The sequence below is a fragment of the Mus caroli genome, chromosome 14, assembly GCF_900094665.2.
Source record: "Mus caroli chromosome 14, CAROLI_EIJ_v1.1, whole genome shotgun sequence".
In the NCBI taxonomy this organism is placed as follows: Eukaryota; Metazoa; Chordata; class Mammalia; order Rodentia; family Muridae; genus Mus; species Mus caroli.
The window spans coordinates 90,987,110-90,993,899 of record NC_034583.1 but is presented as its reverse complement, the minus strand read 5'-3'; the positions used below and the strand labels follow the sequence as shown (position 1 = coordinate 90,993,899).

General features: G+C 39.3%; 1 pseudogene; it reads left to right on the top strand.

Annotated features, from left to right (window-relative positions):
- Window positions 1-1,557: 1,557 nt before the first annotated feature.
- On the top strand, window positions 1,558-1,658 carry LOC115029381 (annotated as a pseudogene).
- The last annotated feature ends 5,132 nt before the right edge of the window (window positions 1,659-6,790 follow it).

Sequence of the window (6,790 nt, the reverse complement as noted above, 5' to 3'; positions counted from 1 at the left end):
TAAAATGTCTGATGCGATTAAAGATTATCTTCCTTGCTTATGTTAAAACTATAAGAGAAGTGGCATATTAATAAGGATGCTAATTATCTATAGCCACCTAAGAAATTACTGTAAAGCAACTGCTTGAAAAACAAATTATTATTTCACAGTGCGTATGGGTAAGGAATTGGAAGTTTCCCAACCAGCCATTTCATGATTTCTGGTTTCATGAGGTTGGAGTTGAAGCATGGGTCAGAGCTGTAGCCAATCCACAGACAATGTGGAGGAAGACCTACTTCTGAAGTTATTTGTGGTACAGATTGCAGGCCCGTCATTGTTTTTCATTATATGATCCTCTCTGGTAGTTAATTCATCACACATTGTGGATAGCCAGCTATTTACATTATTAAAAGTAAAGTCACTTTATAAAATAGAGTTAGCAATATATCGTGGAAATCAACATATCTGTTGTTATTTCTCTTTTATTAAGGTGTCTATAAGCTTCCACTACTTTTTTTCCCTAAAGGATCAACAGACATCTTCAAGCACTCAAATGTATTGGCAGTAGTCATCCATTTTTGGAGACATTCTTTCTACCATGTGATGTCATTTGGTTCTATTATGTGAGGTCACTTTTAGCTAGGAACTATAATTATAAGAAAAATAACTCAGTCTTCATTACCTAAAACTTTAATTGTAGTCTGGAGGACATGGAGAAATTGATAAATATTTATCCCATGAGACTCTTTACAATGTTTCCCATGCTGAGAAAGAATTTATCCTCAACTGTTTACAATACTGACGAAGAAGCACTCAGGCCTAGGAAAACCCACCAGGGACAAGAACTTCAAGTCTCAGTAGATCAGAAGAAGATGCAGTCAAGAACAAGGATATCTAACTATAAAAAGGGGAACCTGATGTATGCCAGAGGCTAGTAAGAAAAATCTCGCTCACCTGGAACACTGGAACACAACATTAGAGAGTTTGTGTTGGGAGAACAGCAAATGGAGAGGCTAGAAGTGCAAGCTGGGATCACGAAGGAGCTTTCCTGGATAGCAGAGGTGATTTGGGGTATAAAGATGGTCTAATCATATTTCTTTCTTTGTAAGAATAGTGGAGTGAAGATGTTGGTGGCAAGCTGAAATGGGTAGCATGTAGAAAATTCTTAGGATGTCTTCATGTGGCTTCAGGACAGGGACCACACCTTTGAAATCGCAGACCCTTCACTATTATTAATTGCTGGAAGTCAGAAATGGAAGTGGGACACCCTGTGTCCTCAGATTTCCTTGATTACCCATAACCTTGGAATACGGATCTTTATTTGTGTCACAATGTGCTTGCAATCATTGCACACTTGGACAGAACTCCAGATCCAGCTTTAGCTTTTAGGTTCATTGAATCAGTGCTGATTCAATCATAGGTAACCCTTTAGGATCAACCAAAACCCTATAGGCATCCAGTAAGAACATGAAGCACACACAAATAAATAAAAGCTACATTCTTAGACCTGTCAAGCCAATGGATATACCCTTTCAGCTGTGTGTGTGTTTATTTACAGAAATAAGAAATGAACATGTTGTACTCTCTTCAGTAGCACATATACTAAAATTGGAACAATACAGAAAAGATTGGCATGAGCCCCTATGCAAGGATGAAACCCAAACTCATTCCATATTTTTTTGGCCCACCTTGAGACCCATGTCGTAAGGGAGAGTCTGCTCCTGACACTATTAGTGATATTTTGCTATACTTGCAGACATGAGCCTAGAATAACTGATTTCCCTGCACCAAATGGAAACAAATACAGAGACAAACAGCCAAACATTAGGTGGAGCCTGTGGAATCCTGTGGGCGAGGGAAAGGAAGAACTGTAGGAACCAGAGGAGTCAAGGACACCATATGAAAACCTTCAGAATCAGCTAACCTGGGCCTATAGGGGATCATAGAGATTGAACTGCCAAGGAGATAACATGCATGGGACTGACCTAGGCCCTCTGTACATACGTAACAGTTGTTCAGCTTGGTCTTCACATGGAACACCTAAAAGTGAGAGCAGGGGCTGTCTCTGACTCTGTTGCCTGGCTTTGGAACCGTTTCCCCTAACTGGGTTGCCTTGTCAGTCTCAATAGAAGAAGATACATCTAGTATTGAAACTTGATATGCAAAAGTGGGTTGATATTTATGGGAGACCTCCACTTCTCAGAGGAGTAAGGGATGTGGAGAGATGAGGGGAGGCAAGAGGGAGGAACTGGGAGGAGAGGCTGCCATCAGGATAAAAAGTACATTAATTAATCAATTTATGAGGAAAACAAGTTGACTGGTGGATTTCTGCAGCATATACCAGAGGTCCTCAGGAGAGGTGGGTAGATCACCAGTGTCTATACTACTTATGAACTGGTAAGAAATGCAAACTAAAGGGTTCTATCCAAGATATCCTGGATCAGAAACCTCAGTTTTAGATGAAACAATTGGTGTCTTAACAAGCTTCTCAAGTCATTCCAATTTGAGTGAAAGTTAAGACATTGTCTTCTAAGATAACTTATGCTTTCTCTAAGAGAGCATACGCTTTAGATCCTTGTATATGACTTTTAATGTTTTGTGTCTTGCTGTTCTATAGCCCAAATCTATGACTGAGTGTCCTAAGAGGAGCTGCTGTGTAACAAAGTACTACAGACTAGATAGTTAATAAACAACAAAAATCTACTTCTTATAGTTCCTGGAAATGAACTTCCAAGATCTCGATGCAGGAAGACAACATGCATGGATCATGTTCAGAGCTCTTTCTCATAGTTACCCGGTGACGAATTCTTGTGGCTCCCTTCCATTCTAAAAAGGTGATAAGAGAGCTTTCTGGGGCCCTTTCATGAGGACTTAATTGTCTCTCAAAGCTTCTACTTCATAATAATTTTTCACTGTGGATAAAAGATGAAATGTGAATTTTAATAGGACACATGTATTCAGTCCACAGCATTGGGTTGCACAGTATGAAGATAATAGGAAATGAGGTCTTGCATTATTGTTCTGGGTAGAGGTTTCAATAATCAATATTTATCTAGTTATGAAAGGTCTACATGTTGATTAACTTTATTTTATGAATAGAGACATATTTAATGGAACCAATTCAATGACTCTTTTGAGAAGTGCAATTGACCCACACTACTCCTTGAGGGGCAGGTCTGATTTTCATTGAGTAGCAGATGTGGAAAATCAGCCCAGATCACTCCATTACCATTCTGTGGGCTTCTTCCGGTTCAGTCCTCTAATAAGTAGAGCGGTGGCGACTGCTGTGTTAGAATCAGCACTGTTTCATCAAAATGTGTCCTTGATTAATTTTATTTCCATTTCATCTGCTAACTGCTGGACTTACTGCTCAGTTCCAGCACTTGGCCCCTCTCTGTCAGCCAGGCCAGCATGGGAGCCCACTCTGAGTCTGAGTTATGGTCTCTAATGGAAATACTTCCGTGATGGCTGTAATTTTTTATTAAGTCAAGTATAAATGACAATGCCAGGACCATGTTATTCTCATCAAACAAGAAATGATGGTTTTTAGAAGTCACTATAGGAAATCTTAAACATGTACATAAGAAATTCTTTTGCTCCATTCTTTGGTACCTTAGTATTTTAATCATTTCTTGTTCTGTGTCCCACCTCACGATGAATACACATTATCCAGTTCAAGCATACTGATTTTCACTTCATGAATCTATAAACCCTATAATTCTTACCCCAAACCTGGCAGTTTAACCTGTCTAGGAGGAATGATTTAATAACAGAGACTTGTAATGAGAGCTCTTATCACTAAAATGTCACCGTATTTACAAAATATACTGCAGGGCACTTACTTATATACTACAAAATGTTACCATAAATCATTTGACATAGGCTGCACTTTTTAAAGTACACGAATGAAATAGAAGTACCTCCATATTCCGAAGTTTGAATCACGTATTCTTTCTGATCTAAGTAATTTGCGTGCTCTCAATTACTATAACTTCATGTCCTTTATGCTTTCAATGCTCTGTCAATTTTAATTACTAACAATTAGTCATATAAAATAACAATATGCTGAGGCTTAAACAGATAAAGAAAAGAATATAATTAATAAATAATACTAACAAAAATAACACTTCCATTCGTATATCTTATAAATGTCTAAAGTAGGCAGAATGCTGAGGTCTTTAAATGCTCTCACCATATAGAATTACCTGAGACAATGGGTGGTCTTTTGTCAAGTTAACTGGAGTAGGGAATGTTAAATATTGGTGAGCTATGTCTGTCGGGATGTTTCCACCAATGATTTATGTGTGACACAGAGACTGGGACAGACAGATCCACCCTCAAGTTCGAGTAGTCCCTTTTAGCAAATGGCTCAGATGAAAATACTCCAAGAGTTAAACATTTAAAGAAGACCTATAAAGTGAGTGTTTTGATGTCACTTTTGTAGGACAGGAGACTAAAGCATAAGGAGGGAAATCGCTCTTTGTAAGGTAACACAGCTCATCGGTGACTAACAGATGGTTCATGGTTTTGAACTCTATCATGTGATTAAGAAATTCACGGGCATTCCCCTGTGCTCCACAGGCTATCATTCATGCCTTGGGAACAGTCATTGAGGTCTTTCTTTTCTATCCCCCTTTAACTGAATAGGAGAAGATTAAATAGCCCTTTGATTCAGAAGCAAAAAGATATCCTTACAGTTTGTTTGCTGGGTAGAATCAGGGAACTTTGAGATGCACATTCTTAGAACTAGAGAGAACACTTCCAAGAAAGACCAGAATTTTCTTGACTTGAGTCACCTTCCCATTCATAAGTTGAGTTAACCTTCAGTATCACTGTTCTTGAAATGTACATTATTATGCAGCTTATTATACAGCTGTATAATGAGATAAGAATAAATCAATCAGAAGGTGGCGTCATGATTAAGTCTGTATCTTTATAATGAGATATAAGAGGTCGTTCCCTTGGTTTCCTGGCTGTGTCTCTGCTATGAGGACACTGGGAGAATAAAAAGTGTAATCCAGGAAAGTGAACTCATAAATAAATATACTAAATTCCTCTACTTGGACTTTCACCCCTCTAGAAATGATAAGAAATGCCTTTTGTTCTACTTAAGGATTTCACTCTCTTCTATTCGTTAGAGCATCCCAAACTGGCTACCTAACTCCCCAGCCTTTCCCATTCCTGAAGCAGCCACAGGTGACAGTGACGTTTACTATGCCTACAAAACACTTCTTGTCATTACTGAAGAAACAATGATGAAGGGAAATGTTTACCATAGTGCGTTTCAATGCTTGGCCTCATTTCAGGTCCTGCGCAAGGATCTGGAGTTGTAAGAAGCTCGCAAATGTTGGCTCATTCTTAAAACCATGTTACTCTCCATGGCACACATGCTGGATCTTCCACAGCAGAGGTAAAAAATCTGCTGTACATGTTGTTCACACCACATTCTCAGAAAAGCAGCTGGCTCTAAGTACTTTCCACCCGTCAAATAAAATGATAGATGAATAACAATCCGATGACTTTTCTAATCAAAACAGCTATAGCTAGAGAGCTGCCAATTATTATTTTAACCAAGTAGAAATGCCTGTTTGGACGGTTGCTCTTTCTTGCTTATTTGACTGGATTGAGAGGTGTCTATGACTGGGAAGACACAGTTGTGTATCTGTAGGAACATTTCCAGAAAGGATTGACATGTGGCATCGGGACTGGTAGAGACTTACTCTCAATGTTGGTGCCACCTTCAAACACATGGTTGGGACTGGTAAAGACAATAGGAACTAATGAAATTGGAATGGATGCATTTTTTATGTTCTCTTTTTTTTAATTGGGTATTTATTTCATTTACATTTCCAATGCTATCCCAAAAGTCCCCCACACACTCCCCCACCCACTCCCACTTCTTGGCCCTGTCATTCCCCTGTACTGAGGCATATAAAGTTTGCATGACCAATGGGCCTCTCTTTCCACTGATGGCAGACTAGGCCATCTTCTGATTCATATGCAGCTAGAGACAGGAACTGGGGGCCGGGGGGGGGTTACTGGTTAGTTCATAATGTTGTTCCACCTATAGAATTGCAGATCCCTTTAGCTCCTTGGGTAGTTTCTCTAGCTCCTCCATTGAGGGCCCTGTGATCCATCCAATAGCTGACTGTGAGCATCCACTTCTGTGTTTGCTAGGCCCCGGCATAGTCTCACAAGAGATGCATTTTATATCATGCAATGGCAATAAATCTGTGGGAACCAAGGGTGGAATAATATATGTGAATTATCCTCTACAGTTTCAAGATCATGCGTTTAAACACTTGGTCTCTAGTTGGCAATATTCTTTGGGGGGTTGGGAGGAGGCCATGTAAGCTGTCAGAGGTGGGGCCTTCCTGGAGGAAGTAAGTTGCTATGGAGCTTGTCTAAGTAGTTTTTAGCCTAAGCACACTCCTGGTTCTCACCTAAGAAGCCCTGTGTGGTACTTTATACATGATGTGCTATGACTGTCAACTTCTTACTGGACCAGAACTTTCCTTAGCTCACGTATAATTTATTGATGAGAATGCAAGTTCAGCCCTTTGTTGGTTTCGTAAGGAATAGAAGAAATAGCTCAGTGCTGAGTGTGGGAGTCTGATCTTCAATTGTGATAACTACCACTCCTAAAACTCCAGAATGTTTTCCATTTAGAATCGGTGGTTCATTTAGAAGACAGATTTACCGTGTCGGCCTTCCTTTCCCCTGTACATTTTAAAGTATGAAGTGATTCAAATAGACAAAACCAGGTTGATCTTCCTAATTTTTTTTTTTTTTTTTTTTTTTTTTTTTTTTT